The following is a 22,694-nucleotide window of genomic DNA, read 5'->3' as shown; positions in this document are numbered from 1 at the left end:
TTTAAGAAAGTGCCAACATTTTTCTAAATTTTTGTTGCAGTCAGACAAGTGCATGTAGAGTGATGCATGTTTTGTTTTTTTCAGATTAAAAAATAAAATAAAATATTTAAGAATTAACATTTTGATTCCCTGATATCATTATGCAAGAGTTTCTCACTGAGGTTTGGATATTCATAATGAAGATTGATATTAGGGAGTTAGAACATCTATACTTCAAACACCTGGTTTGCACCACGTTAGTGAATTCATAGAACAGTAGAATTTGATTGCAGAACCATTTGGTCCATCTAGTCTGATTGTTTTCCTGATGTAAAGACTCAAACCTTAATCCATCCTTGGTCTTAGATTCAGGATAGGTTCATGCCTGTCCCATGCATGTTTAAATTCTCTCCCTTCTTTAGCTTCTGGGAGGCAGTTCAACTTATCTACCACACCCTCAATAAAATACAAATTCCTCACATTGTAGGTGTGGTTGTGGCGCTGCAAATGATGAATGGTTGCTAAAAGTGGACTTTCTATAAGGAGGAACAAACGGCATCATTCATCATTCATCGTTTAGAGTCAAGGGCACAAAATAACACAAAATTTGGATATAGGAGTAATATGCCGCATTAGACCTAACACCCATAGATCATCTACAGACCTATTAGGGTAAAGAGTCTTCACTAAACAGGTTTCACACTCTTCCCTGGAGCTATAGACTATACACAACCTTGATGAATGGACTCACAACCTCCACAAGTCGGTGCTTCTGAGTCCCTGGTGTGTAGCCGGGGCAGCATGTAGACGTCTACGCGATTCACGTAGACAACGTCCACTGCAGCTGAAAGGAGGTGTGGTTAGAAGTTGGGGTTGTCTGCATCCATCACGCAGACCTTCCCTGGCTGTCAGAGTTCACCAGTGCGGGGAATTCTCTCTGACAGCCGGAGGGTGTATGTGCGATGGACGTAGCCACCCCCTGCTGCTAACCGCACCTCCTTCTGGCTGCAGCAGAAGTTGCCTACGCGAATCGCATAGACGTCTACCTGCTGCCCCGACTACATGCCAGGGACTCAGAAGCACCGGTAAGTTTGCGGGAGGGGGGAGTGTTAAATGGGGGCATAAGGCATTTCTGTAGGCAGAGTGCTCTATGAAATGCCTTTTAACCCCCCTTAATGCCACTCTGCCTCCAGAAATGCCTTTTAACCCTCTATACGCCACTCTGCCTCCTGAAATGCCTTATACCTCCCTATATGCCACACTGCCCCATAATATGCCTTTTAACCCCCTAAATGCCAGAGTGGCATATAGGGGTATACAGCATTTCTGGAGGCAGAGTGGCACATAGGGGGTCAAAAGCCATATCATGGGGGACAGGGGCATTTAGAGGGTTAAAAGGCAAATCATGGGGCACAGTGGCATATAGGGGGTATAAGGCATTTCTGGGGCAGAGTGGAAAGCCTGGGGGCAGATGTGCATAACTGGGGGGCAGGTTGGAAAATAAAAGGAAATAAAAACAAAATATTTTTCTCAATCATAGCTTTTATTTAAAAAATGGTTTACATAGTTTACATGAATTAACATTTACTGGTAAAACTTTTTTCCTATAGGGTTGTCTTATATTCAGGCTTTTTCTTTTTTTCATAAACTAATAATCAGATTTTGAGGGGGTTGACTTATAATCGAGCAAATACGGTATTCTATTAAAGGGAACAAGGCCGACAGTTTATCAGCTAATAAGCTAAGACGGATTTTGGCTAGGTTGTGTATAACTTTACAAAAAAATATGCAATATACAATCCCAAAAACATTGCGGAATCGTTTGCAAATTATACAAAAAGCCCTACAACATCAGAGCCTCCCAATATTACCTACCATGGGAGGCATCTCCACATTTTTGCACACATTACCCACCCGCAACTGTCTGTTGAACCTCAAGGACAACTTTGCCAACCAATTACGGATTCAGAGGTCCTAGAGGACATAAAAAGTCTAAAGTTGCACAAATCCCCTGGACCAGACGGTTCCTATAACGTCTATTACAAGACATTCAAAGATATGTTTGCTCCTCATCTCACTTAAATATTCAATGATGGTTTCACCAAGTGCTATTTCCCACAAGAATTCCCACTCCCACAAGAATGTTCTCACTCTGACCTACTTTTATGAAACAAAAAGCCCACTCATTCAATTGAATCTATATGCAGTCTAGTAGCTTGGATCCAGAAAGCGATTACACTTACGAAACGGTATTTTGGTCATGTCTCCAAGACAGCCTGCTTTTTATACCTAAATGAGAGGAGGTGCTGGGGAGATTATTTTTGTTGGAGGAATGGGTGAAGGCCATTACTAACCTTTTCAGATATGCAAATCAATGTCAAGAAGGCCAGTTTTAATTTTAATATTAACAGTACAAGTCAAATGTTAGATTTCTTGGCTATTTTTGTCACGTCTTGTTACGGGTAAAATTTAACAGACTATTATTGTGCAGTGATAGACACTTACCATTGTCTTGGGAACAATCTGGATCTGCGAGGAAATGCTAGATGATATAGGAGACCTTCCCAAGCCCCCCTTTTTACCTCTCCCTTATATAGTAGCATCTGTCCTTGTAAACAGTGGACAATAACCCCTTCTTGACAAAGGCCAATATTATTTTTGTACCCTTCGTGACAATGGCTGTTTTAACATTTCTGCGCTGCTCGTGTTTAGCTGTAATTTTCTTCTTTCCACACAAGTTATATATTGGGTTTTTTTCAGGACAAGGACTTTCTTTAGATGACATTGTTTTGATTGTGTCATATTATTTACCATTAAAAAAAGTATAAAATATGGGGAACAATTTAGAAAAAAAATGACATTTTCTAACTTTTACTTGAAAAATCCTTTCAAAAACCTGCTAAATAGATTCTACTATTCATCCTGAGCTTAGAAATACCCAATGTTTTTTTGCTTTTTTCTGCATGTTATGGGGCAATAAGTACAGGTAGCATTTTGGTATTTCAAAACCATTTTTTCCAAATCTGGTAATTCGTCCCTCCATGTGCTATTTCGGTTATCTTTGAAGCCAGCCAATGCAATTTATCCCATAAAATCATATATTTTTGAAAACTAGACACCCCAGGGTATTTCAAATGCTAGTATTTTAACTCTTTCCATGCACTAATTCTACCACCAGTCTTTGTCAAACTTTGTGGTAGTCATTTTTTCCGTTTTATTTCTTTACATACATTTTACTTCAGATATAAATTAACAGGTCCTGGTATATGTCACTGTCATAAAACACCCCAATATGTATTCAGCAACATCTCCTGAGTACACCAATATCCCACATGAATGGGTTTGTCTGGCTGTTTGGGGGGCAAAAGGGCCACATTTGGGGCATGCGCATTTTTCAAAGTTGAACTTTGACATTTGGTGATCCACTGCCCATGCCCTATTTGGTACATCTTTGAGCTTTGCTATTTCAGCGTGCCCTATAAAAACATATATTTTTGAAAACTAGACACCCCAGGGTATTTCAAATGCTGGTATTTTTATCTCTTTGCATGTAAACATTTTACCACCAGCCTTTTTTCAAAGTTTGTAGTAGTAGTCGCTGTCACACAACACCATAATATGTGTTCAACAACATCTCCTGAATACAGTGATACCCCACGTGCATGGGTTTGTTGGGTTTTTGGGAACTAAAAAGCCACATTTGGGACGTTTGACTTTTTCTGATTGGAAATTTACCCTGTCAAATTATACATATTTTAAGTAGACACCCCATGGGCATTTAGCATGCCAGTATTTTAACTCTTTCCAATTCGAGAATTGTTTTAAGCTAAAGCGCTTAAACAGAAGAAAGGAGAGAGGAAAAAGGGGGAAAAAAAGGAAGAAAGAATCTTCCAAGATGCAATTAATCCAATTTACAGTGAGATTCTTATGGGATTAATTAAGTATCTTTAATATATAATTTCCATGAGAGCAGGATAACCAAATGTTCAACTTCCAATTTGAAAAACCTAATTGCACATTTTCCAAATGTGGTCATTCCCAAAACAATTGACAAACACGTATGTAACCCTTTTTTTTTTACCTTGCTCCACTGTCAGGCTGGTAGTTACATATTTCAGTGACGCTGGTGACAGGAAACCTGAGCCTCCGCAATTGCTGGGAGATCGGTACATCTTCTTTCTTTATGCAGTGCCTCCACTCAGTGATTTGTACTATGTTGAGTAGGGGAACCCACCCACTGAGAAATGGCCCCTTTCACACAAGAAAATAACACACACAACTAAAATGCAAATTATTTATAGACTATATTGAAATAAACAGGTATTATAATATAAGGACCCAGCTGCTGTGCCTATGCAGTTCAGTTCTAGCAGTGGGTGCACAGTCCTGAGAATATATATATTTAACACAGATAACTGCCAACACCTGCTCCCCCACCCCAAATGTAGGTGTTCTTCCCACCCAGATGTCCCAGTGTTGGTGCACTGTTGGGGCCCTTGATGCAGGTAGCGCTACCCGGGGAGAAAAGTATATATATGTTGATATATATTAGTTAAGTACCTCTCCTTAGTGTCTTCAGGCAGCTCTGGGATGCTGCCCCTTTAACCTCCTGGCTGAGAGTATAACTGTCTTCCCACACAGATGTCTGTCTGCAGCTCTGCTTTCACCTCACTGGTACAGGATGCAGTATCTCACTCTCACTCAGGAAGCATACAGCACCATGCTGTATTCTCTGCACACTTCTACTTCAATGTACTGCTTGGATGTCAGCACACACTAAAGGCAGCAGGCTTATTTCAGGGCTACTTACAGGGAGGACAGTCTGTCTCTCTTCCTCCTTCACTCCCCTGCTTAGCTCTGCTCTTCCAGAAGTTTCTTCCTAGACCCTCTCCTCTGATAGGCTGAGAAACATTCCCTAGCTTAGGAAAACTGACATATGTCCCATAGAGATACTGATTGGCTCAGGGGAGACAAGTAACCTGGTGCTGGAAGGAAAGGTCAGTATCTATGACAACCCAGCTGTAATGTTATTAGACAAAATAACTGCACTGGGTTACACCCTCCTGCCTCCCACTGGCAGGAACAGAACATCCTAGCAAAGTATAAAACAGTAAAACACAACATGGTACATGATACACGAACAGCGACTTAGAACAGTAAAGCACTCTCACCAAGAATTTCGGTTAGGGCGTGCAACACATTTATCAATTTATTGTACATGGGTTGGGACTGAGAGTAGGTGGGTTCCCCAATGTTGTCATATGTTAGAAACCTCGGTGGCCTTCTATTTCTCCTGCTGCGGCCCAGATTCCTCTGAGGAAGTCCTCTGGTATCTTCACCACAAGGTCTTCCCCTTGCACTGTTGGGGAGGGGTCCAGAAGCTTGAGGCTCTGGTTCTCCCATAGTACTTAAGTCTCTTTCAGAGGAACCTGGGACAAAGCTAGGGCTTTCAGGATTCAGACAATTTGGAGGAGAATCGTGGACAAAAGGTTGGGGTAAAGTCCACCAGTCTTGTTCACAGCCAGATTCAGCAGCTCCTCTGCTAACAGGAACAACTCCACTAGAACCTTCTCCACGGTCAATTGTTGATGGAGGTTGCATACTAGGGCCCTTATTTCCATTACTCTGACTATTTTCAGGAAAAGCCACAGGTAATAAGTGATTCCTGTGCCATGCCTTTATCCGGCCTTCAGGCCCCTTGATTCTGTACACGGGAATCCCTGGGATCTTGGAAAAAACGGTCAGCCAACTTGTGTTTTCCTGGAATGCCTAAATTTCTCAGTAGGACTTTGTCTCCAGGCTGAATGTCCTTATAACGTACTTTAGTATCATACCTTTGCTTGTTATCTTCATTCAGCTTGGCTGTGGCCTGCTCAGCCAACCCATAAGCCTTTTGTAAGTTCTCCTTTAATTGCCTGGTGTTGCTCTGTATATAAGGAAGTGGTTAAACTCACAGAGCTTGCTCACTGTAAGGGGCTTGCATTTTCTAAGTGACTTGCTTTCTGTAAGTGACCAGTTTGTGCACCACAGCAGCGGCAGAGAAGTGGTATTATAAGTATACCAACAGTGGGTTTGTATCTCAACCAGCAACAAGAGGGTTGAAGGGTTTGTGGTAAAAAAACAAAAAAAAAAAACTGTGTGTTTTGCATTAACTGTTTGGTTTTTTTCTCTCCCATTTTCTATAGTGTAATTAGTTAAGGGTGGGGTTTATAATCAATTAACTGGGTTGCTCTGTATATAAGGAAGTGGTTAAACTCACAGAGCTTGCTCACTGTAAGGGGCTTGCATTTTCTAAGTGACTTGCTTTCTGTAAGTGACCAGTTTGTGCACCACAGCAGTTAGTGCAACGCAAGAGCAAGGAGGGTAAGTGACATAAAGCAATTGTTTAAATTCTATACTCGCGTCCCTTTATAAAGAATGAGCAAGCTTGGAGATTTCACTCAGTGCACATCATGCCATATGTATGCATGCTTGGAACAGCAGTTCCTGGGTCCATATCGCTGTGGTAAGTGTGATCAATTGGTCTCTCTGGAAGCTGAGGTTGGTGCTCTGAAGAGGCACATTGAAACACTGAGAGAGATTGACAACCTTGAGAGGAGTCTGTTGCTCACTGAGCAAAGTTTAGATGGGGCCCCTAGCAATGAGGGAGGAGATCAGTCAGAAGGGAGTCAGGCACATAGCTGGGTGACAGTAAGACGTGGTTGCAGTGGGGAAGGGAAGAGGAAGAGGCAAGCCAGCCCAGAGTCTCTCCCTCCCAACAAATTTGCCCTTTTAAGTGAGCATGTTGGGGAGGCAGACTCAGAGGTAGGCTTTGCGGAAAAAGCTGTTCTCACTAACAGCCGGGAGAGCAGCTCATCCAATGTGCAGGGGATCCGAAAGGAAGGAAAGCCCAGGCAGGTTGTGGTGGTAGGGGATTCAATAATCAGGAAAACAGACAGGGTAATCTGTAGCTCTGATCGCAGCAACCGAATGGTTTGCTGTCTCCCGGGTGCCCGGGTTTGGCATGTTGCGGACAGAGTGGATAGATTATTGGGAGGGGCTGGTGAGGATCCAGCTGTCTTGGTGCACATTGGCACCAATGACATAGTAAGAGGAAGATGGAGTGTCCTAAAAGATAATTTTAGGGACTTGGGTAGTAAGATTAAGAAAAGGACCTCCAAGGTAGTATTCTCAGAGATACTACCTGTGCCATGCGCTACACCAGAAAGGCAGCGGGAGATTAGGCAGCTAAATGCATGGCTGAAGTCTTGGTTTAAGAAGGAGGGCTTTGGGTTCTTAGAGCACTGGGCTGATTTTGCTTTGGGGTACAATCTCTATAGTCGTGATGGATTGCACCTAAATGCAAGAGGGTCCAATGTGCTTGGGGAGAGAATGGTTAGACGGTTGGAGGAGATTTTAAACTAGGAATGGGGGGGGGAGGGAATAAATACCGGGTTAGACAGTATAGAAAGGGAAGGTGATTTACTTAGTAACCAGGTGGGTGGATCTGGGGGCTTGGTCTATAAAGATAATAGGGAGAAGCATATGTTTTGCCCCCCAAAGCAAGGACAGAAAGTGATTGCAGCATCGGTGTTAAATGACAAGCTAAAGGTCATGTCTACAAATGCTCGCAGTTTAGGGAATAAGATCCATGAACTTGTAACAGTTGTGGCAACTGAGAATGTTGATATAGTGGCTGTTACTGAGACATGGTATAATGAGAAAAATGACTGGGACATATCCATACCGGGGTACTCTTTATATAGAAAAGATAGAAAGGGCAGGAAAGGGGGAGGGGTGGCCCTATATGTGAAAAATAACATAAAATCTAACTTAATACAAGTTGGTGAAGAGAACTTAGAGTCGGTTTGGGTTACAGTACAATTTGGCAAAAGTAAAGTAACTCGCATAGGTGTGATTTATAGACCCCCAGGACAAGTAGAAGAACTCGATAATCTACTAGTGGAGGAAATAGCTAAAATGACAGTGAAGGGGGATGTTATAATCATGGGTGACTTTAATCTCCCTGATGTGAACTGGAAAACGAAAGTAGCTGGTTGTACCAGGAGTGCGGATATTCTAAACTCCTTATTGGGATTATCTTTAAAACAGGTGGTTGAGGAACCAACTCGTAAGGAGGCCACATTGGATTTAGTGTTCACAAATGGAGATTTGTTAACAGATATTTCTGTAGGTGAAAGTTTGGGATCTAGTGATCATCAGTCTGTGTGGTTTAATATACGAACAGTGACTGAGTCACACCACACAAAAACAAAAGTTTTAGATTTTAGAAAAGCTGATTTTTCTAAAATGAGAAAATGTATAGAGGAGTCATTATCAGACTGGCACAATTTAAATGGTGTTCAGGAGAAATGGGATTTTGTAAAAGCTGTTTTATCGAAGATAACAGAAAATTGTATTAGGTTGGTCAGTAAGAGTAAAAAATTAAGGAAACCGCTGTGGTACTCTGCAGAAGTGGCCAAAATCATGAAAGACAAGAAGTTAGCCTTTAGTAGATACAAAAATACCCAAAGTGAGGAAGATAGACAGATCTATAAAATTAGGCAGAAAGAGGCAAAGAAAGTTATAAAAACTGCCAAATCACAGGCAGAAGAGCGAATTGCCCTATCAGTAAAAAATGGAGATAAAACATTTTTTAGATACATAAATGAGAAAAGGAAAGTTAAACAAGGATTAGTTAGACTAAAAACAAAAGACATATGTGTAGAAGAGGATAAAGGTTTAGCTGACTGCCTCAATGAATATTTCTGTTCAGTTTTTACAGATGAGAATGATGGAATGGGACCTCAGTTGGGAAAAAAGACTGAATCATTTGAAATATGTGAGTTTATCGAGGCGGAGGTTTTACTTCAGTTGTCTAAGGTAAAGACAAATAAGTCGATGGGGCCTGATGGGATACACCCCAAGTTATTAAAAGAGCTTGGGGGTGTACTAGCAAAACCGTTAACTGATATATTTAACGAATCATTGGTAACGGGAGTTGTCCCTGGGGATTGGAAAGTAGCGAATGTTGTGCCTATACACAAAAAAGGCAGTAGGGAGGAGTCGGGCAACTACGGGCCAGTTAGTCTTACATCTGTAGTGGGAAAATTAATGGAAACAATGTTAAAGGAAAGGATTGTTGAACATCTGAAGTCACATGGCTTTCAAGATCAAAAACAACATGGGTTTTCCTCAGGAAGATCTTGCCAAACAAATCTTATTGATTTTTTTGATTGGGTGACTAAAGTAATTGATCAAGGTGGTGCAGTAGACATTGCGTATCTGGATTTCAGTAAGGCCTTTGACACTGTCCCACATAGAAGACTTATAAATAAACTGCAATCTCTGGGTTTAGATCATGGCTGAGTGACAGAAAACAGAGGGTTGTAGTCAATGGCGTATATTCAGAACAAGGTCTTGTTACCAGTGGGATACCTCAGGGATCTGTACTTGGACCCATTCTCTTTAATATTTTCATTAGTGATATTGCAGATGGTGTTGATGGAAAGGTATGTTTATTTGCCGACGACACAAAAATTTGCAACAGGGTTGATGTTCCTGGAGGAAGAAGCCAAATGGCAAACGATCTAGGTAAGCTGGAAAAATGGTCAGAGCTGTGGCAATTGGCATTTAACGTGGATAAATGCAAAGTAATGCACCTGGGGCATAAAAACCCAAGGGCAGAGTATAGACTATTTGGTACTGTCCTAACCTCAACGTGTGAGGAAAGGGATTTAGGGGTAATTATTTCTGAGGATTTAAAGGTAGGTAGACAATGCAGTAGAGCAGCAGGTAATGCTAGCAGAATGCTTGGTTGTATAGGGAGAGGTATTAGCAGTAGGAAGAGGGAAGTGCTCATGCCGCTGTACAGGTCACTGGTGAGACCTCACTTGGAGTATTGTGTACAGTACTGGAGACCATATCTCCAGAAGGATATAGATATGTTGGAGAAAGTGCAGAGAAGGGCTACTAAAATGGTTTATGGATTACAAAATAAACCTTACCAGGACAGGTTAAAGGATCTTAACCTATATAGCCTGGAAAAAAGACGGGACAGGGGGGATATGATAGAAACATTTAAATACTTAAAGGGAATCAACAAAGTAAAGGAAGAAAGTTTATTTAAAAGAAGAAATAAAACCGCAACAAGAGGACACAAGCATAAACTAGAGGGGCAAAGGTTTAATGGTAACATCAGAAAATATTACTTTACGGAAAGGGTAGTGGACGCATGGAATAGCCTCCCAGTGGAAGTGGTAGATGTTAATACAGTAAAGTCATTTAAGCAAGCATGGGATAGGCATAATGCCAAGCTAGATATAGGATAAGGGCAAGTACTAAAGGAGAGTACTCAGAGGTTGGGCAGACTGGATGGGCCTTCTGGCTCTTATCTGCCGTCACTTTCTATGTTTCTATGTTTCTATGCCTGACATATCGGTAGTGAGATCCATGGTTCATTCCATCTGAGGACACTCCCAGGCGGATGTCAATGGGCAATCTTGCTTCTCTTCCAAACATCAAAAAATACGGGGAGAAGCCAGTGGATTCATGCCGTGTACAATTGTATGCATGAACCATCGCTTCTACATGCCGACTCGAGGACCTTTTCTCACAATCTTTAAGTGTCCCTAACATATTAAGCAGAGTTCGGTTGAACCTCTCAGGAAGAGCATCTCCCTCAGGGTGGTATGGGGTCGTTCTAGACTTTTCAATCTGAAGTAGCTTCAACATCTCATGAATAAGCTTACTTTCAAAATCTCTACCTTGATCAGAGTGCAGCCGGTTTGGGAACCCATAATGTACAAAGAACTTTGCCATAATACTTTAGCAACAGTGGCAGCTTTCTGATCTTTTGTTGGGTATGATTGAGTGTACCTGGTGAAATGATCAGTAATCACCAAAACATTGCTGGTGCCAGTAGAATCGGCTTCTATGCAGAAAAAAATCCATGCAGACTAAATCCATGGGGCCCGAACTCCTAAGGTGGCCCATGGGTGCAGCTCTGGTAGGTAGGGTCTTCCTCTGGATGCATCTTCTGCACCTCCGGCAATACAGCTCTACAGATTCTCTCATTCCAGGCCAGTAGAAGCGATCTCGTATCAACCCAAAGGTTTTGTCTACTCCTAAGTGGCCATGGTGGTCATGAAGAGACCTCAGGACCATCCCTCTATACCTTTGAGGTAGGACTAATTGTTTCCTGCCAGGATGATCATGGTATTGTATAATACGATACAGGAGTTTATTTTCAATATGGAATCGACGCCACTGCTTCTTAAACTGTTGTTGTAGCTCAGCGGGTAAATCATTCAAAAGCTTAAGATTATTAGTCTTCACAGCTCTTAACAAACGACCAACTACAGGATCTTGGTTTTGGGCTTTTTGCTTTTCCTCTATTCGAATCATGGACCACAGGGGAATTGTGGCTGGAAGGCACATAGCCTCTGGAATGGCTTCAGGCGTACAGCTTAGAGAGTCTATACACCGCAACTCTGAGAAATGTACCCACTCATTTTCCACTGTTGAGGTTTGGCAAAGGGCTCTGACTCCTGGGCCAGGGATCTCAACCCACTCCTCTTCATCTCTCACTGCAGGCAATCCAGGTCGTCTAGATAGAGCATCAGCCCCCACATTCGTTGGTCCTGCCTTGTATTTCAATGAAAACTCATAATTGGATAACGCAGCTAACCACCGATGACCTGTAGCATCCAACTTGGCTGGAGTCAAAACGTAAGTGAGAGGATTGTTGTCAGTTCGCACCTCAAACTTAACACCATACAAGTAATCATGCAACTTCTCCACAATAGCCCACTTAAGGGCAAGGAACTCTAATTTATGTACTGGATAATTCTTCTCACTTCCGGTTAAACTCCGACTGATATAGGCCACTGGCCTAAGCCCTTCAGGATATGGTTGGTGTAGGACACCCCCAAGTCCTTCCAAACTCGCATCCACGTGTAAAACATATGGCTTGTCAGGATCAGCATAAGCTAGAACGGGCGCCTCAGTCATCTTCTGTTTAAGAAGCTGAAAAGCCTCTTCACACTCTGAAGTCCACTTTTCCCCAATAGGGTCTTTGGGGTGAAGAATTTTGTGCCCCTTTTTAACAGGTTGCACTTGCAGAAGATTGTGAAGACTTCGGGCTATCTTGGAGTAGCCTTCCACAAAACGCCGGTAATAGCCACAAAATCCCAAGAAAGAACGCAACTCCTCAATGTTACTTGGTTTGGGCCAGTAAACAACTGCTTCAATTTTGGCAGGGTCTGTGGCCACTCCTTCAGCGGATACGATGTGTCCAACATATGTAACTGAATTCTGAGCAAATTTGCACTTATCTAATGAAAGTTTGAGACCTTCAGCCTGTAAACGATCTAACACTTTCAGCAGCCGTTTTTCATGCTCTTCGGGATTCTTTCCAAATACAATTATGTCATCCAAGTAGACCAGACACTCCCTTGGATTCAGATCCCCTAATGTCTTCTCCATTAGTCGTTGGAAAGTGGCTGGAGCTCTGGTTACACCTTGTGGCAAACGGGTAAATTGGAAAAACTCCAAGGGACAAATGAATGCAGTCTTCTGCTGATCTTCTTCTCTCATAGGCACTTGATAGTATCCAGACCGTAGATCTAAGACACTAAACCACTTGCTCCCGGTTAAGGCATTCCGGAGGTCTTCTATCCTTGGCAGTGTATACTGATCAGGGATAGTTCTCTTATTCAATGTGCGATAATCAATGCACAGGCGCACTGAACCATTCTTCTTTCTCACCACGACTATGGGAGAAGCATACTGACTTCTGGACTCACAAATAATTCCAGCCTCTTCCATTTCTTGAAGTATGTTTCTCACATCTTCAATATCTCGAGGAGCAATTTGTCGGGATCTCTCACGAAAGGGAGCAGGATCATTTAGCCTAATGCTATGCTGGGCACTTTTGGCACAGCCCACATCCATATCTCCTGTAGAGAAGGCCCCTTCTCGGGATCTAAGAGCCTTCAACAGTCTCTCTGTCCATTCTGGGGGTAGGTGGGACCCATCCAGATTGAACTTTAGGTCTCTGGAAGAATTTTCTTCACAATTTACTGTCAGCATAGTGAGAGGGGTTATCTCTTCCAGAAGGTGGATAACTCCCAACTGCTGACAATGATCTATACAAATATCAGTAGCAGATCGATTGAAGACAGTTACTGCAAATATGTCGATCTTCTGACTTCTCCAGTCTTTCACTTCTGGCATAATAGTCCAACCTTTAATGGAGTCTTCCTCAGGAAGGGATTCCAGGCAGAACTGACAATCCCCAGAAAACACACCTTCTCCCAAGACTGCAACAGCTGTAACAGACTTAATTTCTCCAGGCTTTAGAGAAACAGGTTGGGGACCCCAAAAACGAAACTGTCCAGTTTGGGTCTCAAGAGCCAATTTATGACATTCTTGTCTCAGGGCTGGTTCTAGTTCTTCCATCCTTTTCATATAGACATCTCCCACTTCCTTAAGGTAGGTTTGCAACAGACTTCGAACCATGTGAGTGTTCGTCCCAAGTATAATGGGAATACCAGGCCGACCTAGGTTTGGACACACTAAGGCTTCAACATCCATAGGATACACCATTCCAGTGTCCAGCTGAGGAATCACAATCTGCACCTTGACGACTCCTTCGACAGGATAAGCCTGGGAACTCAACCCCCACAACTTGACATCATCTGCTGGCAAGATAGGTAAATGGCTTAGATGCTCATCGTAGAATGGACGGAAAATTATAGTTACTTGGGAGCCTGTGTCCAGCAATGCTGAGGCATGAATTCCTTCAACCATAGGAGATATGAGAGACTTTAGGCCTATCCTAATATCTGTAGACAGTTCATCATTACTTTTACTAGGTAGCTTTTTCCTTTGCTTCCTTTGCTTCTTCTTCCTGTGACATTTAAGCTCTGCAGGTTCAATAGTTAGGACTTCTACATTAGCAGAACCAGCCTTAAGAGGGCATTTACTTAGCAGATGTCCCTTTTGTCCACAGTTGAAAAACTTAAATTCTCTCCTCATCTCGGGCTGTGGCCACGCTCTAGGAGTCTTCTCTGAGTCTTTGTGTTGAGCATCCACTTTCTTTTCCTTGAACTCAGTTTTCCGTTCTTCCTTTCCAGAGGCTTTGGTGTCAATTCCCTTTTGGCTAGCTGCATAGGAGAATTCATTCTCAATGGCTTTAGTCTCCTTTATTAGATCTGAAAAGCTAAGGGGACCTCTAGATCGCAACAGAGCAGTTAAGGACATAACTCTATTATCCTGTGAACGAGTCCCTCTAAGTACTTGTTTTCTTCTGTATGCATCAATTTCACCTCGAGAAATTATCTTCTTTTCAAACAGCTTACCTAATATCAACTCTAAGCGAACCAAATAAGCAGGGAGTTTCTCCTTTTCTTTCGGGATGGTATTATAGTACTGAGTACGTAGTTCATCCTCTGTATCATCATCTCCATAGACTTCATTCAACACCTCGATAATATCATTGGCTGTTGAGTCAGGGTATAGCAAGAGATGATGTCTCACTAATTCCAATGCTGGAGTTTTCAAACCTTCAATGATTCGTTGACGTTTAACATTCTCAACACAGGTCCACTCTTTTAACATCTGGACTGCATTACTTTTCCAGGTAGAGAAATCCTCCTCACCTGTGGGCACAGGCATAACACCGGAAAAGGTTTTCAACTTCCTGTAGTGCTGTTGATGAGATGCTTGTACAACACTTTTAGACAGCTGAGCCAGTACTTTAGTTAAGGATGGACTTGTCTCATTTCTCTGAGTAACAGGGGTGGTATGATACTTCTTTCGAGATCTGTCTCGCGTGGGCAGCTTAAGATGCTTCCTTACAGTTTCACAACCGCTCTCACTGTTACTATGGATTTTGGTATCAGAGTCGGGGCTGAAAATGTTGTCATTGTCCCCATCGTTGACTTCACCGTCATCGTCGCTATTTTCATAAGCGTAAATCAAAGGACTGCCAGGTATATGTGTCCCTGGCAACTCTATACACATAGGACCATCTTCCTTGTTCAGAGGTCCATAGCCTCTTACTAAAGCCACAGCCAATCCTGCTGTTTCATCCTTCCGGGTCTGTACTAGATGAAAATGCTCTAATCCTTGTATCTGTCGAATGGCATCATCAAAACTTTTTCTTTTTAATGCAAGAGGTATATTGCATATAGCCACAGCCTGGTTAGGTGGAATAGATTTTCGCAGTGCCCATTCCCGAACTTCTAGGGAGTAGGGGTACGAAATGCTACTAATAACTCTATTAACGTCCCAACTCATCTCAGCAGTGCCTCCATCTGTAACCCTTTTTTTACCTTGCTCCGCTGTCAGGCTGGTAGTTACATATTTCAGTGACGCTGGTGACAGGAAACCTGAGCCTCCGCAATTGCTGGGAGATCGGGACATCTTCTTTCTTTATGCAGTGCCTCCACTCAGTGATTTGTACTATGTTGAGTAGGGGAACCCACCCACTGAGAAATGGCCCCTTTCACACAAGAAAATAACACACACAACTAAAATGCAAATTACTTATAGACTATATTGAAATAAACAGGTATTATAATATAAAGACCCAGCTGCTGTGCCCATGCAGTTCAGTTCTAGCAGTGGGTGCATAGTCCTGAGAATATATATATTTAACAGATAACTGCCAACACCCGCTCCCCCACCCCAAATGTAGGTGTCCTTCCCACCCAGATGTCCCAGTGTTGGTGCACTGTTGGGGCCCTTGATGCAGGTAGCGCTACCCGGGGAGAAAAGTATATATATGTTGATATATATTAGTTAAGTACCTCTCCTTAGTGTCTTCAGGCAGCTCTGGGATGCTGCCCCTTTAACCTCCTGGCTGAGAGTATAACTGTCTTCCCACACAGATGTCTGTCTGCAGCTCTGCTTTCACCTCACTGGTACAGGATGCAGGACTTGGAAGCTCTGGGTACTTGCAGTATCTCACTCTCACTCAGGAAGCATACAGCACCATGCTGTATTCTCTGCACACTTCTACTTCAATGTACTGCTTGGATGTCAGCAGTACACACACTAAAGGCAGCAGGCTTATTTCAGGCCTACTTAAAGGGAGGACAGTCTGTCTCTCTTCCTCCTCCACTCCCCTGCTTAGCTCTGCTCTTCCAGAAGTTTCTTCCTAGACCCTCTCCTCTGATAGGCTGAGAAACACCCCCTGAGCACTGTTTCAGCAGAAATGCAGGGTTTATAGTAGCAGGACTTGATGAGGAACTACATTCACTATTAAATGTGTGACTGCATGTGAATGACCCCTTTCTGGTATAAGCACCTGGCTGCAATAACTCTATTTTGTTATCATAAACCTCTGCAGTCCTATTCCCATGACCGTTTTGAAATAGCAAAGCGCTACTTGTACTTATAGCCCTATAACTTACCAAAAAAGTTAAAAAAAACAAACAAACAAACATTTGGTATTTCTGAACACAGGACAAATATAAGAATCTAGCTTGCTCATTTGGAGTTGCTTCTACATAGAGATGGTCTCTTTTGAAGTAGGCAATTTTAAGTAGGAATTAAAAAAAGAAAACAGGAGTTTAAAAGAGAAAACATTAGACAAGGTACTTTTTTATTTTATTGTAAGTTTTGTATGTAACTTTTTGGTATGAGCAAGTGGCTTCTCTGGAAGCTTGTATTGGAGATCTGGAGAAGCGAATTGCAACGTTGAGACAGATTGACAATCTTTAAAGTGGTCTACTTCTCACTGAGCAGAGTAGTCGGGGCAGGTAATGGAGTGGGAGGAGATAAGACAGCTAGGGAACAGGCATGTAGCTGGGCGACAGTTACACGTGGTAGCAGAGTGGGAGGGAAGAGGAAAGGTTTAACTAGTTCTGACCTTGTGCAGCCTAAAAGATCTGAGTGAAGATGTTGGGTGCATCACCTCAGGAGTAGCTGTACTGGAGAAAGCTGTTCCTTCTTACAGCTGAGGGAACTCTATTACGGGTGGGTTTGAGAGTGTATGAAAGGCTTGACAGATTGTGGTGGTATAATTAAGAGAGTAGATAAAGTAATCTGCCACTCTGATCGACTCAACCTGACAGTTTGCTGTCTCCTAGTCAGCATGTTGCTGACAGAGTGGATGGATTTGGGAAGCCCTGGCTGTCATGGTCCATATTAGTACCAATGACAAAGTCAGTGGAAAATGGAAGGTCCTAAAGAAAGATTTCAGGGAATTAGGAAGTTAACTGAAGAAAAGGACCTCCAAGGTAGTATTTTCAGAAATATTACCTGTGCCGCGCACAACAGTAGAAAGGCGGCGGGAGATTAGGGAGGTTAATGCGTTGCTAGTCATGGTGTAGGCTTTTTAGAGCACTGGGCTGATTTTGCGCTTGGGTACAATCTTTATAGCTGTGATGGATTGCACCTAAAAGAAAGAGGGTCTGCTATGCTGGGGGACAGGATGGCTAGAAGGTTGGAGGGGATTTTAAACTGGGGGGGCACAGAAATCTAGAAGATAGAGATAGCACAGAAAGGAGAGGGGCTTTAGATCAGAACAAGGGGTGGAGATGGGGGAGAGGCAAGATCAGAACAGAGGAGGTATGTAATAAAAATTCATATAAAATACAAGAAACTCATGATATTAAATTAATGCAAGGAGTCTAAATAACAAAATGGGGAAACTAAAGGCAATAGTATACACCAAGCAATATGACATAATAGGTGGGATTGGACGCATGACTGGGCAGCATAATGGTGGAATGAGAGGCATGACTGGGTAGTTAACTAAAATGGTTACATGTTATTTATGAAGGATAGAAGAAAAAGGAAAGGTGGTGGGGTATGTTTGTATGTCAACAATGTCAACAAATATTAACCCCTTAGTGTTGCTGTTTAGCTGCAATTTTCTCCTTTCTCATTTTGAGCCCCCACACACATTATATATTGTTTTTCTCAGGACAAACAGGGCTTTTTTTAGATACCATTATTTTTATCATTTCATCTAATTTACTATTAAAAAATTCTCACTTTTACTCATCTGCAAAAACTAATGAAAAAACCTGCTAAATATTTGTCCTGAGTTTAGAAATACCCAACGTTTTTATGCAAGTTATTGGGTGTCACGGAAGCTCCATGGCTAGGAGCCAAGAACCCTTATTTTTCCCTGACTACCTAAAATATGTAACCGGAAGAAAGAGGCTAAAATCCCAAGGTCCCTTGCCCAGGAACATATCCCCAGCTGCCGCATACAATAAAGGTTAAGCCCGGCAGCTGGAGTACGTTCTTAGATCGAGCAAGGTAGACACATCTGGGATTGGTCGCTGGGATCACAATATGTGGAGCGGGACGTAGCTCCTATTTTCATTGGTCGCTAAGTCCGCCCCCCGGAACTCCATATATGGTGTGTCGGGTAGCTCCCTACCTGATTGGCCGAGAGTTTAAAGGGACGGCCATGAATACAAATACTCGCCCCCTCTAAAGTGATTGGTCGCTATCTTACCATAGGCTGCAGTGATTGGTGCTGCTGGCACCAAATTCAATTAAAGTTACCATTGTGTTACAGTTAATCCCGTTAAATGTACTGTCTAAATATACTGTTGTTGGGACTAATAAACTGTTTGCTGAAACAAGAAAGGGAATCTTAAAAATTGAAAATACCATAATCAATAATGACATTAACCTCTTCAGTCCCAGGGGTTTTTGGTACCTCAAGTCCCGGAGTAATTTTGCCATTTTTGCGGTATGTCGGTTCAGCGATTATTCCCCTTTCCTGCAAATAGTGTACCCATGTAAACTATATATTGTTTTTCAAGGAGAGAGAGGGCTTTCTTTTGATACCATAGTTAGATAATTAGCTGAAAATTTAGGATGAGAAATTTAGTAAAACTTAGCAAAAGTTAGAAAAAAACGTATTTTTTATATATATTTTCCCCTCTGAATCCTCACAAAAGGTGTTTTTTATATATATTTTAAAATTTGTAATTTTATTTGTTTTTACAAACTTTTGCACTGTTATCAGTATGGTTAGAGGTCCTCTTAGGGACCTCTTGAACATGTTATTAATGCCAGTGATGTCGCATTGACATAACTTAGCTGTAACGATTATGGTGAGGTAGGACCCCAGATGGCAGAGTTAGCCAGGCCAAACAGGAACCAGAAAGTCAGAGAACCAACCGGGTCAGACAGGTAATCAGGATAAGCCAAATCAGAATCCAGAGACGAGGTCAACAAGCCGAATCAAATACCAGACGAACAGGAATCAGGAGCCAAATCAGGAGACAGGAACGAAGTCAGCAAGCCGGGTCAAACGAAGAAATAGTCACAGCAACTCGCACAGGAAAACCACAGAATACACCAACCAAGGGTGAACCAGAAGAGGAAGTCCAGGTTTAAATAGGGACAGGTGGAGGTGTGTCCTGCATTAAGGAGGTCACCCGAGGTTAAAAGAACACGTTACGTATGTAACGTGTAATATTACTGTGCTACCTGTTTGCCGCGTGGTCGGCCACGCGGTGAAGACGCCGACCAGGTAGCGGTGGTACTAGCTGCCCGGGAAGCCGGTCGAGGAAGCAGCGTCGCGGGACCGGCCACGGCGCGGGACCGGAGAGGCAGGTAAGTCCCTACATTAGCTCACTTTATTGTTTTTTTTGTTATTATTTGTTGTATTAAAATAGTGATTTTTTAATTGTTTTTAAGCATGTGAGAAGAGTGTGAAACATGGTTTCTCACTATCCTCCCTGTGATCCCACCGCACCGATCACTTGCATAGAGATCACAGTGTCTGTGATCAGTGCCTCATCGGAGCGATCAAATATCCCAGCAGGGTCTAGAGAGACCCTGCAGGGGATATCCTGTCCTCCGATGACCTTCAGGGTGACGTTAGCAGCGATGCTGACTTCTGCTGACAGGGGGGATGTGTCCCTGCCACTGCAAGAAGGTCAGGATGTACCGGTACGACCATAGGGGACTGAAGGGGGTTAAACAATTTCCCCAGACACAAGAGGAATATGAGTTATCAAACAATAAAATCTTTTCATATTTAAGAGTAAAACTTTTCTACAAAAAAGCAGATCCAAAGATAAAACAGAAGATCTTGATTTCTTTCTAAAGAGCAAAAAAACCTCAACTAACAAAAACCACTACCAAAGAAACTTTGTAGACCATTAGCAATAAAATACAGTTGTAACTGTGTTCTACAAGAATGAAAAAATATAAAAACAGGGTACTTAGCTTTTTAACCCTCTATTCATTCCTCGGAACACATATGTGGTAGCTTCCCCAAGGACTCTTCCTTCAAAAAGCCCCTTATAACAGGTATATGGATAAAACAGAACAAATTCTGGGGATACAGCTTTAAAAATACTCTGTAAAAAGAATAAAAACCACAAATGGTGCAATAACGTTTAAAAGGTTTAAAACAGCCCCCACTAGTTGTGCCACACTCACAAGATTGTAGTAGGAACTGCGCCTTAAAGATAGCCTGTATCTTAGGAATCCTGAAGATTTACTGGAACTTTTTAAAACCACCTCAAAGTTTTAAAAACCGGTCATCTGCTGGATACAAACGGATGGTAGGCAGGCAGGGTATCTTCCAAAAGTTCTTTATTTAAAATAGCCCATTAAAAATGCTTAATGTTTTAAGAAACTAAGTCCAACGCGTTTCGTCATATGTTGACTTCATCAGGGACTAGTTATAATACCCATTAGCAATAAAAGCCTGGGAAAAATATCTCCATACTAAGAGTGGAAAGAATGGCAATTTTTTGAAAAAAAAACCCCAATATGATGATGCACTGCCTTAATTTGTCTGAAGCCTTTTTCAAAGTAATGAATACATGGCATTATAACCCTCTAAGAGTATCAAAGATGTTCAGTTCAACGTCATCTCTCTGCTGGAGATGTGGTAAGATAAGTGCAGACTATTTACATGTATGGTGGACATGCAGCAGAATAACAGCGCTATGGGCTGAACTAATAAAACAAATTGAAAATATTACAGGTCAAAATCTAAAGGAAGAATCCATTCTTCTACAAATGGATTGGCCCAATATGCCCAGAATAGATTTTGCCGGAATTACATACATCCTAGTGAATGCAAAGCTTGCCATAGCTAGAGCTTGGAAGCAATCCTTTGAACCTAAATGGACAGAAATTAAAACACAAGTGATCAATGAGATAAAAATTGAGATAGGAATCAGGCAATAATGCCTTTATGACCTGAGAATCGAACACTGGACAAAATGGCTTGACCGATTATAAATTAAAATTGATTGATTTAACTCTACTATGCACAAATTCTGTCCCCTTTTTTCTGTCTTATCTTTTTCCTTTATGTTTGTCCTCGTTCACGGTAAAGACAAGGATGATTAAGATGCCTTAATAAGAAACATACTGCATAGAGATTCTTATGTCTTCTGTCCATGTGTAGATTTGTATCTATATGTCTATACAAAATGAATAAAAATTAAAAAACCCTGGAGCCTGAAATTCAGAGAGATGATGTGGGAATAGGAAATCCCCGAAGAAGACTATCACTGAGCCAAGTAAGACAATGCCTGCTTGGACTTTTGTGTGTTGTCTGGGGGATGACACTATAGGAAAAAGTTTTACCAGTAAATGTTAATTTATGTAAATTATGTGAACTTTTTTTTTTTAATAAAAGCTATGATTGAGAAAAATATTTTGTTTTTATTTCCTTTTTTCCAACCTCCCCCCTCAGTTATGCACATCTGCCACCAGGCTTGCCACTCTGCCCCAGAAATGCCTTATACCCCCTATATGCCACTGTACCCCATGATATGCCTTTTAACCCTGTAAATGCCACTGTGCCCCATGAAATGCTTTTTAACCCTGTAAATGCCACTGTGCCCCATGATATACCTTTTGACCCCCTATGTGCCACTCTGCCTCCAGAAATGCCTTATACCCCTACATGCCACTCTGGCATTTAGGGGGTTAAAAGGCATATTATGGTGCAGAGTGGCATATAGGGAGGTATAAGGCATTTCAGGAGGCAGAGTGGCGTACAGAGGGTTAAAAGGCATTACTGGAGGCAGAGGGGCATTAAAAAGGTTAAATGGCATTTCATAGAGCACTCTGCCTACAGAAATGCCTTATTTCCCCCATTTAAACACCCTCCCTCCTCCAAACTTACCGGTGCTTCTGAGTCCCCGGTGCGTAGACCTTCCCTGGCTGTCAGAGATGTCTCTCTCTCTCTCACACCCACACACGGTCTCTCTCACACACACAGACTCAGGCTGTCTCTTTCACACACAGACTCAGGCAGTCACACATAAATAAGTAAAATTTACTGTAAAAAGGCACAATTTCAAGCTGTTTAGCAAATATACATATATATGAAAAGCAGTTAATCAAAGTGTTCAATATAAGTCTGGAAAAAATATGCACTGGTGCTTTTTAGATAATTGATTGAGATTTTTTCATGTGACAAATGCTATTAATAAAACATTTAAAGAGCCACTAAACAAGGTGAAAACTGCATGTACATCAAGAAACAATTTGACTCAAATTGGTATATGTCGTTTTCACCTTTAAACAAAAAAAAAAATACACAGTGGAATGGTAAAACAGTATTTTATCTAATGAACAGGAATACATGTATTTTAACATTATTTGTATCTATTATGCAGCATAGTCAGCATAGGTTATATAGACATTTGGAAAGCCAATAGCCATTTTAAGGTCCCCCCTTAATTCATAATGAACCTTAATTATAGATATACCCGTCTGCCCCC

At 41.9% G+C, this 22,694-nt stretch overlaps 1 protein-coding gene and 1 long non-coding RNA gene across 2 annotated transcripts in view; one reads left to right on the top strand and one right to left on the bottom strand.

Annotated features, from left to right (window-relative positions):
* The window catches only part of RHBDF1 (rhomboid 5 homolog 1), a 542,782-nt gene that overhangs the window by 184,986 nt on the left and 335,102 nt on the right, over positions 1-22,694 (top strand). The window lies entirely within an intron of this gene.
* The window catches only part of LOC128502357 (uncharacterized), a 306,149-nt gene that overhangs the window by 26,472 nt on the left and 256,983 nt on the right, over positions 1-22,694 (bottom strand). The window lies entirely within an intron of this gene.

This window comes from Spea bombifrons, chromosome 7 (genome assembly GCF_027358695.1).
Source record: "Spea bombifrons isolate aSpeBom1 chromosome 7, aSpeBom1.2.pri, whole genome shotgun sequence".
NCBI classification, from domain to species: Eukaryota; Metazoa; Chordata; class Amphibia; order Anura; family Pelobatidae; genus Spea; species Spea bombifrons.
The sequence above is the reverse complement of the archived record's forward strand: the minus strand, read 5'-3'. Positions and strand labels throughout refer to the sequence as shown.